Source organism: Carassius auratus, chromosome 21, assembly GCF_003368295.1.
Source record: "Carassius auratus strain Wakin chromosome 21, ASM336829v1, whole genome shotgun sequence".
NCBI lineage: Eukaryota > Metazoa > Chordata > Actinopteri > Cypriniformes > Cyprinidae > Carassius > Carassius auratus.
In genome coordinates, this window is record NC_039263.1 from 20,295,851 (window position 1) to 20,307,900 (window position 12,050).

General features: G+C 34.5%; 1 protein-coding gene across 1 annotated transcript in view; it reads left to right on the forward strand.

Moving 5' to 3' along the window:
- Positions 1-12,050, forward strand: part of LOC113038880 (rho GTPase-activating protein 24-like) — a 107,363-nt gene that overhangs the window by 6,497 nt on the left and 88,816 nt on the right. The window lies entirely within an intron of this gene.

Here is a 12,050-nt window from a genome sequence, read left to right on the forward strand (position 1 = left end):
TCTACTTGCCAATTCTTCTAAATCATCTAAAGATGAGAGGAAACATAAAGCCCTAATGGAATCATACTCACTTAGTTCACATTTCACATGTGTCAATCAAACAGCAGTGACAGTCGAACCCTGACCTTTACCTGACTATGTATATGCACTCTGCCAGAAAGACGTCTCTCACACCCTACTGTGATTTTGGCAGGTTTTCTCCAGAACAACACATTGATATATGCCTCAATGCCTCAATCCTCATTTTTAGAAGTTCTTCGTTTAGAAGTTTAAAACATTTTAAGCTTTTATTTTTTATGTAAACTATAATATATAGCATCCTGTTGAATTAAATCCATTGTAGAAGAAAGTTTTTTTTTTTCTTACTAAGCTCGTTTACAATGCATTCTGGAATTGCTTAATGCATAAAATATATGAATTTCCTTCCTTTCATTTTCTGTGCTAAAATCTTGGTACGTAGCCTGACACGCAAGGTCATAATATGACTAAAATACATAATTTCGTCTGTATGTCTTTTCATACATCAGTATCTCTAATGCTCTCTGGTCTGGTACAGGGGCATTGTGTTTCATGGTCAGTTGGGCTGAAAGTGGCAATCAGCATTAGCAGACAGCATTAGCTGTCAGGAGCCGTAGACAGAAGTGACCAGCAGCTGTCAGACTGAAGCACAGACAGGCAGACAGCCAGACAGACAGATGGCTGGGGTAAAGCCTGCAATGTGCCCGTTTTAGTTCACTCACTCACAGACACACAAAGAACTGGCCGATATAAACAATGCATGACCACTCGAAGGATTTACTGCCCTTTGGGGCGACTGAAAATGCTAGATTAATGCATCTTCTCCATCTTTATGCTCCTTTAATCAATGCTATGTGTGTTTTCTTGATTTTGCTCAACAATGGCTGTTATTTAGTTAAAGTTCCAGGGATCAGGTTTCTAGTTGATTAATCTGGTGCACTGAACTTTTAGCTAAGATCAGTATATATAAACCACAATATTCATATAAATAAAAATTCATATACAATTCTTGTATAATATTTTGTATAGGACTTTCAGCATTTAATAGCAATGCAAGAATTATATTTATTAATATTTATTTATTCATTAACATAAATAAATATTGGGTTAAATTGGGTAGCTACAATTGATCTTTTATTGACAGTTTTTAGTACCTAATTAAGTTTCCATTTTGCATCCATTCACCATCTTGGCTAAACATTCTCATTGATATCTTTGCAGTGCATTCTGGATTCTACAAAGTTTCATGAGATGCTACCTTAGAATTGACAAAATTACATACAGTATCTCACTATTTATTTGGAACAGTGATCCAGCATTTAATGCTGGATATAAAACTTATAATAACTAAAATTGTTGCCTAGGTGGCCAGAACTTTTCCCCCTCCCGAGAACACAGCTCTTGAGCTAGAAAAAGTGGTTTCCAGTAATAAAAGGGTCAAACAAAGCTGTGTCAAACACTAAGGCCAGCTCTGTGTGCTCAGCGCTGTCACATTCCCATGTGCAGAATAAACATGCTTAGCAAGCAAAGAGTGTTAGTTGTGAGCAGATGCTACACTCAGCTAACAGATACAGAAGAGAGATCTCAAATTACAGCAGTTATGGTCTCTTTCTAGTTCCTAAATATGTGTTGCATAAGATGAAGATCTTGTTAAGCAAGATATTTAAAGATAAAGTTGAAGGGGAATTTGTATTTTCATTCAGAAATTGATTGATTTTCACAATTTCACAGTCAATCACAAAGAAATGACAAGCAGCATTGAATGAAACATGAAATTTTGTAGATCCAATTATTATTTTACTCAGAAAGTTGGAAAAATATCAATGAATGTGCACCAAATTGTCAGAAGACTAAAAAGAGGTCAAAATAAGGAGCAGATTGAAAATATCCTATCTGCAAATCCCATATATTCTTGTCCCGGCAAGCTTAGATTTGTCACATGATGCCCAGGTTAGCAACAAAACATTAGGTAATTGGCTTCATCAGTTTTTCTTGTGTGGGAAAAACAGGTCATGTTCAATTTCTGATGGTACTGAAATCACAAAGTACGCCGGCGAGACACAAATGTCCATTGGCATAGGGTTTGCAGGATTGTCAAGTAGTCCATTATATCTGATTGAGATGTCTGTTATGGAAGATTGCACAGGATGTTTTCTTCATCCGTGTGCCAGGGAACATAGCCAAGCTTTGACAGAAATTTCTAAAACATAATTGCTGGGATCTTTCAGTTTTTCATTGATAGATGTTGGCAGACATATATTTCTCTTTCCATTGTAATGAAAGCCAGTGGTCTTCACTCACTCACTCACAACAAACCATCCATTGTTGACTTTTTCCAAATGGGTGGTTTAAAATGTTTATTTTTTCTTCTCTAAGATTGATCAGAAGCGATTAATAAAGTGTGTGAGTCATTGGCTGAGGTTTCACTGCAGTGAATGACTGGATCTGCATGTTAATGTTAGAGAAACCTTCACATTCATGCTGCAGTTTCTGCAGAGAACAGTCCGGAGCTTTTACTTGTTAACAGAAACATAGATGCTCTGGTTATAAAACTTCATTGAGCTGTGAATGTACAATAAGATTTCATTGAACAGATGCTTTTATTTGAATTTATTGGCTGCACACCTCACTCATAATTGGTTTTCTTCATTGGTTGCTTAACAAAAGTCAGTCTAAGATGAAAAAACTGTTGATGGAAATGAGAAAAGACTTGTGGGATTGCAAAAGTATGGTCTCACAATTGTCTGGAAGTGTTTTGGAAGGAGTACATGGTAATCTTGGACCTTGCAGATGGTTCACAGATTTTTAGAAAAGCAAAGTAAAAAAAAAAAAGACCTCTACAAGAATTTCTGAATATTTTTGCATTGCAATTTTTTGGTTGTTTTTGCAGTATTACATGCAAATAACTAACATTGTAATAAAATAGCACTAACATATTTTGGTGGAAATATTGTAGATTCCAGCTGATTAATTTTTCAGGAAACTGAAGGACTTTGAAGATTGTCAAAAAGCTGTTTTTAAATATGTTCACTAAAAATACAATAATTTGTTGTAAAGTAACTATACATTTACAGTGATGTCATCATGGTGATGAGGAGCCAGTCATTTTAACCTATTGTTTGGTTACCCATACAGAGTTAAACAATTGAAGATTTATGGTGAATTTTCATTAGGTTGGAGATCAGTGGGTTCAGGTAAGAGCTGCAGTCCTGTGAGCGATTTTCTAACCATCCTCTCCCCATAAACATTGGGATTTTGTTCCCTCTGGAGATTTTCTCGTATGCATGTTCCTGTTAATGGAGATTGTTCTCATATTCCCACAGACAAACATCTACACAGTCCCAAGGTCAAAGAGAGTGAGCTATTCAGCGTAGGAGTCCAGAAATGTGTTATACTAAGATGTAAACAAATAAACAGCTGCAGAGTGCTGTAGTAAAGAGAGGAAACCGAACACTCACATTTTTTTCATAATTTGTTTACTGAACATGCATGTATAAATTCAGCCAAAGAAGCAAAATCCTGATGTCATTGGGGGGGGAGGGGGGGGGGGGGTTCTGGCAACATGACAACCCAATAATGAACCGAAACTGTTTTGTCTAAAGCATTAAATTTTTTTTACATGTCTTTAAAGAGTAACTTTTAAGTGAGCGCAAGATGATGTTAAATTAGGTAAATAGGGAAAATAAGTATTCACAATTAAATGTCACACACACACACACACACTCACTCACACATATCCACCCCTAATGAAATGATGTCTTGACCTGACCAAGATGGCCATTTAATCCTTGTACATATTTATACCTTACCCTTATTCATTCATATGGGGTTTTTTTTACACCACAAAGAAAAAAAGAGATATCTTATAAAAAATGAGTATTAATAATGCATTTCTATTCAGCAGACTGCAGGGGATATTTAATTCATGAACCTCATCAATAAACTCCTTTATGCTAGACAGAGAGGCTGTGCGAGAGGACAAGTCTGTCTCCGTCATCAGAAGACCAATCATCCGCCCACATAAGTACACACACACACACACACACACGCGCGCGCACACTCATTCAGACACAGAGACGCGCCCTTCTCAACGCCCAATTCCTCACCTCCGCAATTAGCTTATTAGCCCATTAGCCTCATCAGTTGTTTGACATGATAATAGAGGAAAAGAGCAAGGCTTTTCTAAAATCATACAAAAGGAAATTATGCAAATGCCAAAACTGAGTGCAGCTCCAACAGCAGATACATTAGATTTCATTCACCTCTAATGTGTATGCTAACACTGTATTCAGTGTAATTATACACACATGGTTGTTATGTAGCCTTTTCATCATGAATCTTTTATATAAAGCAAACAGGTTATTTTTTTTTTGTTACATTTTCTGATGAAAAATTGAGTGATGGTTTATATATATATATATATATATATATATATATATATATATATATATATATATATATATATATTAGGGATGCACAATATTGGATTTTGGCCGATATTCGATATGCCGATATTTTCTAAATAATTTTGGCCGATGCCGATACCGATATCGATATATATACAAATATATACTGATATATTTACAAATATATACTGATATATTTAAACTTTAATTTTACTGAAGAGAAATCCATGTATCTCTTCTGTACTGATTCTACCATAAATTTATTATTTTACAAATGTAGACAGACATTCACATCTGAAAAACAGGTCAATTATTTCACTTGGAGAATATCGGTTTGGCTCATCGGCAGAAATATTCATATCGGCCGATACCGATAATGGTCATTTTAAGCTTTTATCGGCCGATACCGATGTTGTGCCGATATTATCGTGCATCCCTAATATATATATATATATATATATATATATTGTTTCATCATATTTGGCATCTGCAGAGCATCCAGGCCATTATTTTTGATTGAGAGAGGGACAAAAGTTGTTTCTGTAGTATGTAATGGAGATTTTGTCTCTGGTTGTTGTGGTAAGAGCTTGGGTTTGATGTTTTGAGAGTTCCCTGTGTCCCTGTCACAGCTGTTGGGTCTTCGGAGAGGACTTTATAGATGGAAACTTCAGTGTCACCCCACACAGACAGCAGACAGCACTAATATATCACAGAGCCTTAGACTTGGCATGGTGACAGATATTCACTCTTCTGTGTTCATAACCACATTCAAACCAGGTGCTTTACAATAGTCAAATCTCAAAAACAAGCTAAATGTGGAGTGGCCCTACTGTATAGGAGGCAGGTAACAGAAATGAGTGGTCTATATATAAAATGCTGACTGCACTGATTTTTTTTTTTTTTCAAAAAAATAGTATGTGAAACAGTATACATTGTCAGTGAAAACTTAGGTTTAAATTTGATTAATTATTACAAGACAAAAATGTGTTTTGGACAACCTGGGCTAGCTGGAAAAAGCATGCTTCTACCAACATATTTGCAAAAACCTATATACATAAATACAATTCACTACACTTTCAAGTTGAAATGAACACTAGAGACAAAAACCAACAACAAACTTTGTTTTTCACACAAATTATCATTATGGGACAGATTATCAATTAATACAGACTTTTATGATCTGATATATTTTACATTTAGCAGACACTTTTATCCACATCAACTTTTATTTTATTTTATTTTTTACAAGTATATGTCTTCCATGGGGTTTGAACCCACAACCTTTTGCACCACTAACGCAATGCTCTAGCACTGAGTCATGGAAACATCCATACCCAGATTGCATCTCCTATGATTCAGTCTGTTCCCATTACCCCTTGCACTCATTATTGTCATTATTTTCAGCTGTGTGTAATTTTGGTTAATTAACTCCTGTGTGCATATATATATATATATATATATATATATATATATATATATATATATATATATATATATATATATATATATATATATATATATGAACTATTTTCTGATGTTGTAAACTTGCTTGGTAGCGCACCTAGTACAGTATTACTCTTGAGATGCGGGGTCTTGTTAAACATGAGTCACAATACAAGCTTTGGTTAACATTATTGGTTAGGTTTAGGGTATATGGTTATGATAGTTGCAACACTATTTTGAAATGTGTAAGAGTGAAATGCTGCGATACATACAACAACCAAGATAACAAAACATTGATAGGTTCAAGTTTATTTTATTTTTTGGGGGGGTGGGGGGGAGGAGGAATAAAACCGAAAAAAACTTTTAGTGACACTCGCTGGATATTTCATATTTAATGTGTCGTGAAATGTCCAATGTAAAACCATTTTGCAGAAATGTCACCACAGGCACCTTTTTCCATAAAAAAAGAAAAAGTGCACTCAAAGGAAAAAGATACATTATGGAAATAAATTGGGTCACTTTTGAATTCATCAGATATGAAAAAAAAAAAAAAAAAAAAAAAACGTTGAAAGTTATTACTTGGAGTTCATTTTTTGGAAATAGAAAGTCAATTGTACATTCCACACTAGGATATAGTATTCCAAGCAGTGTGTTAACAGCTACTGTATGTACTCTGGCAAATACAGTATGTCACCTTGGCTTATGATTCAATTCATAGAAAAAATTAGCATACTCCACACAGTTCAACATGCTGAATACTGCATGTATAATAAGAGTAGAGTGACAGTATACAATTCCAAACACAACTTTAATATGTGTGTGTGATGTCAGTACATCAGAGGTTTCAGACTCCACTCCGCAGCCCTACACTTGCTAAGCAGATGACGGTAGTCGAGCAGACTGTTAAAACAACACATCTGGAGTTCATCGTTACCCATACACTTACAGACAACACCACCTCCATGCTTATGACAACGTGGCAGTGCTGCTTTTCTCACTGTGAAATTACTTTTACTGCATGCGACAACATGACATTATAACTTTATAGTCTAGCTACTTTTGCACAACATATATTTACACAAAATACAACTAAAAACCTAGAAGGCATAATTTATTGAAAACATAGTTATAAGCAGCAGCATTTTACGGAAGTTCTAAGCGGCCATGCATTATAATATTTTTTCTTCTCGTTTTCTCGTTATAACGACTTAATTTTCTCATTATCTCGACATAACGAAGTTCGTTTTCTCGTTATAACGACTTCATTTTCTCGTTTTCTCGACATAACGAAGTTCGTTTTCTCGACATAACGAAGTTCGTTTTCTCGTTATCACGAACTAGTTTTCTCTAAGAAGTTACAAAACTGCGCCAGCAGGTGGCACTATAGACCTGAATATAACTGATGGGGCGTTGTACACTATACACTTTACTGTACGCGGACCTTCTTCGTGATCGCTATAATTTGTGCAGTCTTCATTACTGACATTTAATTAATTCATAAATGTTAAATATGCTTGAATCAATATGAATATTTTGTGTATTAAGTTCCTGCTAGATGCATGAGTTTCACCAACGCGTTCTGTGTCATAATAAATAACTGCTTATCAAAACCAAGGTTGACATCACTGTATTCTGTTTATCTACAGTAGGACGGGATTTAACGATGCAGGCTGATGTGCTTCTTTTCCTTATTACTAATCTATATTGTTAACCATATTAATGAGAAATGTGATATATATGTAAAATCCATAGGCTTATTTAATTCAGTTTTGTTCTATAATGTTGTAATCATTTTTTTCTACACACACACACATACACACTACATGTAGGCTACACATGGACGCTCTTTTCAAACAGAAGCTTGTAACACACGATATCTGCCACATCATATAATGACTACTACAAATTACAAATTATATATAATTTTATTTCAAATGAAGGGAAAATGAAAAGTGAGTTTAATCCAAGCAGCTCTAATTTCGCGGTGTTGCCATTTAAACATGTTAATTACAAAAACAAAATGTTCGTTGTACTGTCTCTGGAAAAATCAACAGTGATTGATCAGCCTTTATTTATATACAGTATTGTAGACGTTATTACCTAGGCGAAATATAGGCTACAGTATAGCCCCTGCATGGTTGTCCATCAGATGCCTGTCAAAGTTGAGTTCGTTACTATAGCAACAGGAAAACTGTCATGTCGTTATAATGAGAAAACAAACTTTTGTTATGTCGAGATAACGAGAAAAATAAGTCGTTATAACGAGAAAACAAACTTCATTATGTCAAGATAACGAGAAAAATAAGTCGTTATAACGAGAAAATGACTTTCGTTATGTCGAGATAACGAGAAAATTAAGTCGTTATAACGAGAAAACAAAAAGGAAAAAAAAATTATAATGCATGACCGCTTAGAACTTCCGTAGCATTTAGCAAAAATGCCCAAATAATGCTGAGTGACTGGAATCACTGAATCATTCTTTGAAGTAGTTCACTTACATGATTTATTCAAGTGAACCGATTCACTAGAATTAACTGCACTTTCCAATGCTACATATGAAAGAGAGATATTAGTGCAAACCATTGGTTCAACAAATCAATTGCATCAACCCAAATTCATATCAATGGTTTTGTTCAGATGCTCAAAAAATAAAGTTTGTGCTTTGGCATCTATGGTTCCATGAAGAACCGTTTAATTGTTCTAAGATCCATGCAAACTTTCTATTGTACAAAAAGTTTTTATAGTGGTACTTTAGATCCTTAAATTATTCTTCACACTAAGAAAATGGTTCTTTTAATAAATGTTCACCGAAAGATTATTTGGGGAACCCAAAATGGTTAATCTTTGGCATTTAGTCTTAAAAATAAAGGTTCTTTATGGGCATCAGTTCTTCCATGAAGAACCTTCAACATCCATGGAAACTTTTCTTTGCAGAAAAGGTTGTCTGTGACCCTGGACCACAAAACCAGTCACAAGTAGCACAGGTATATTTGTAGCAATAGCCAAAAATATACTGTATGGGTCAAAATGATCGATTTTTCTTTTATGCCAAAAATCATTAGGAAATTAAGATGATGTTCTATGAAGATATTTTGTACATTCCATATTTTTGATTAGTAATATGCATTGGTAAGAACTTAATCTGGACTACTTTAAAGGCAGTTTTCACCCTTAGATTTCAGCTTTTTTTGCTGATGTATACATTACCGTTATGACTGGTTTTGTTGTCCAGGGTCACATTTATGGGTTCTTCAGAGTTTGATATGTTTTGCTCAAATGGTTATTTATTTTAAGAACTGTTCACTGAAAATGGTTCCAAAATGGTTCTTTTGAGGCAGTGGCTCCCAATCCTGGTCCTGGAGAACCCCCAACACTATGGTATAAATAATATATGAACATCTTACTTATAGCTGTTGATTCTGTGTATTAAATTGGGAAAAATAAAGTATTGAAACCAACACCATCTCCAAAATTTGAAGAATAGAGTGTGCATGTTCCTGTTTGAACCATTTCTGGGTCTCCGATGCTGTCAGCATTGAGAAACACCATCATCTGAGTTTATTTCCGAAGCTGTTCGAGGAAATTAGATGCAGGGGCGCTATTTCAGAATCCTGTCTGGAGCTCAACATGTTCTGGCTCTGCCACTGTCTGAATCTTTAATAAGGCCGCCGTGAGACAGAGAGCAAGAGAAAATAAGCCCTGACCTCTAAATATGACAAGAACAAGAGGATTACTTCTGCTACTCTTTTTTTTTTGCGCTCTTCATGAGAGCCTAGCGATTCTTCAGCAGATACAACATGTTCACCTCAAAATCAGATAATAAATCCTGAAGTAATCTCCTCAGGGTTATGAAGGATATTAGGCTTAGAAATTTGAGGCTTTATAGTGAGAATTATGATTCCAATCGTTAGCATCTTGGTTGTAAGCCTGATGTTAGCCATGTTGCTGAGCTAAAGTATGCTAATTCAAAAGTTTAGTTTTGAGTCCGTTTTCCCACTCCAGAAATGAATACGTTTTTATTCAGTGAGGCATGTTTTGACTAAGGCAACAGTTTTGCTGTGTAATAATTCAAATAGTCAAGCGTGCATATACGGTGCTGTCTAGATAGATAGGAACCTCCCGTCTTCTTTGAAAGAATGAGTTCACACTGAGAAAAAAGACCAATTGTTTAAAGTCCTTATGTTTAAAGTCCTTATAATTCCAGCGCCGCTCTTTGATTTTAATGAAAGAGTGAATAGAAGAAAAAAAACTACTCAAAGGAAATGGTATTGCACATTCTCAAATGGGACACATCACGCATATGTGCTGAGGCAGCGACTAACAATCTCCACTGACAGGTGTGATATGATATTGATATCGCGATGGGCACAAATGTGAAGATTCTAGTCTGGCAGCTCGTTTGGCCCCTCCTTCTCTGAAAGATGTCATCTAAAATCATAAACACTCATATAAAACACCCTTTTTGATTTCTTGCCTGCATGTCTGGCTGTCAGACAGTCACTTAAATGCGCGTCAGGTGTTTGGACGACTGCCACGTTTTGCAGATATGTGATTCCCAGTCTTGTGTCTCTTGTGGCGGACAGATACACATTTATAATTCCAGCTCCCAGCAACTGTTTAGAAGTACATTTTTTTAAGACTTTGTTCCTGGACCGCATCCCCTGGCTCACAATTTGAATCTCTTGAGCAGAATGTTGTTGTGGGAAGGTCTGGTGAACTCATAGACTCACGGAAAGCAAACCTTGGGAAGGTTGGAGAAAATGGAAAGGAAGAGCGAGAGGGAGCGAGTTGTAGAGGAGATCGGTTTAAAGGGCACTTGAGGTCACTTCCTCTCTGATGACCAGATTTGCTGAGGTTACATTTTTTTAAATGCTACCTAAACTCATAAAGCTTTAGTCCTTCTGAAAGTTAATGTCAGTAGGTCATAACATAAACCTGGCAGGGTCAGAGGTCAGACTGTGGAATGATGTGATGATTGACTTGACTAAAAAAATAAAAAAAAGTAAAATAGGAGGTTGAGTCTATAGATAGCTCGGTCTAGGTATTCCAAGTCGGTGAGCGAGACCATTAGAATTCCTTATGCAATTTTTCAATTATTATGTATTTTAAATAATTATATTTCAAAAGCTATATGTATGCTTTTATCAAGTCAAGTCTGCTTTATTGCCAATTCTTCCACATGTACAGTACATACTTACAGAGAATCGAAATAGCGTTACTCTTAGACCCCTCGGTTCATACAGATAACACTAACAGTAGAGCATAAAAATACAGATCCAGATATAGCCTATATGTACTGTTTATAATAATAACAATATAATAAAGACATTTATAATTTTTGTTTAAAAAATGCTATTCTTTTGAACTTTCTATTCATAATAAAATCCTGAGAAAAATCACAATACTGGCTGCTTAAAATTTAGCTTTGCCTTGATATGAATAAATACTATTGTATATAATATTACATATAATATTAAAAAAAAAATGTATTTAAATTGTAATAATATTTGACAGGAATAGTGTTTCACAATATTTTTCATCAAATAAATGCTGCTGGGTTGAGCATAGTATTTTTATCTTCTAATAATATTTACTATGTATAATGTTATAATATTAAGTAAATAAAGTGAATGTTAAAGTAAATATGATAAACCTCAATTATTTATTTTCTAGTATATATTGATATGATATATAAATAAGATTTTATTATATAAAAATTAATTTAAAATGAAAACATTTAAAAATAAATAAATGTAATTGAAATATCGCGTAAAAATACAACAAACAACAACCAAAAATGTAAATATTATATTAATTTATAAATGTAAACCTAAACTTTAGAATTAACGACACTGCTCTAGTAGTATTTAGTGTTATTTTCGAGGGATGTATCATAATATTTACTCCTACATTTCTCATAATATTTTCTACAGGCTATAGTTTTATGAATAAAACATTTCAAAATTATAAAATTATAAAACTACAAAGCAAACATAGTATTTACTTTTATTTTATAATAAATAGGCTACTCCAAAACTCTGCAAGCAGGATAGATAAGTGAATAATAGTGCCTTGTTTGTCAGACAGCCAGTCAGACAACCTTTTTCCCCCACAATAAATGAGCCTTTCCCGCCTAGAAGCCAAACTAATGTTTTGTATTTGCTTATCTTGACAAATGCAAAT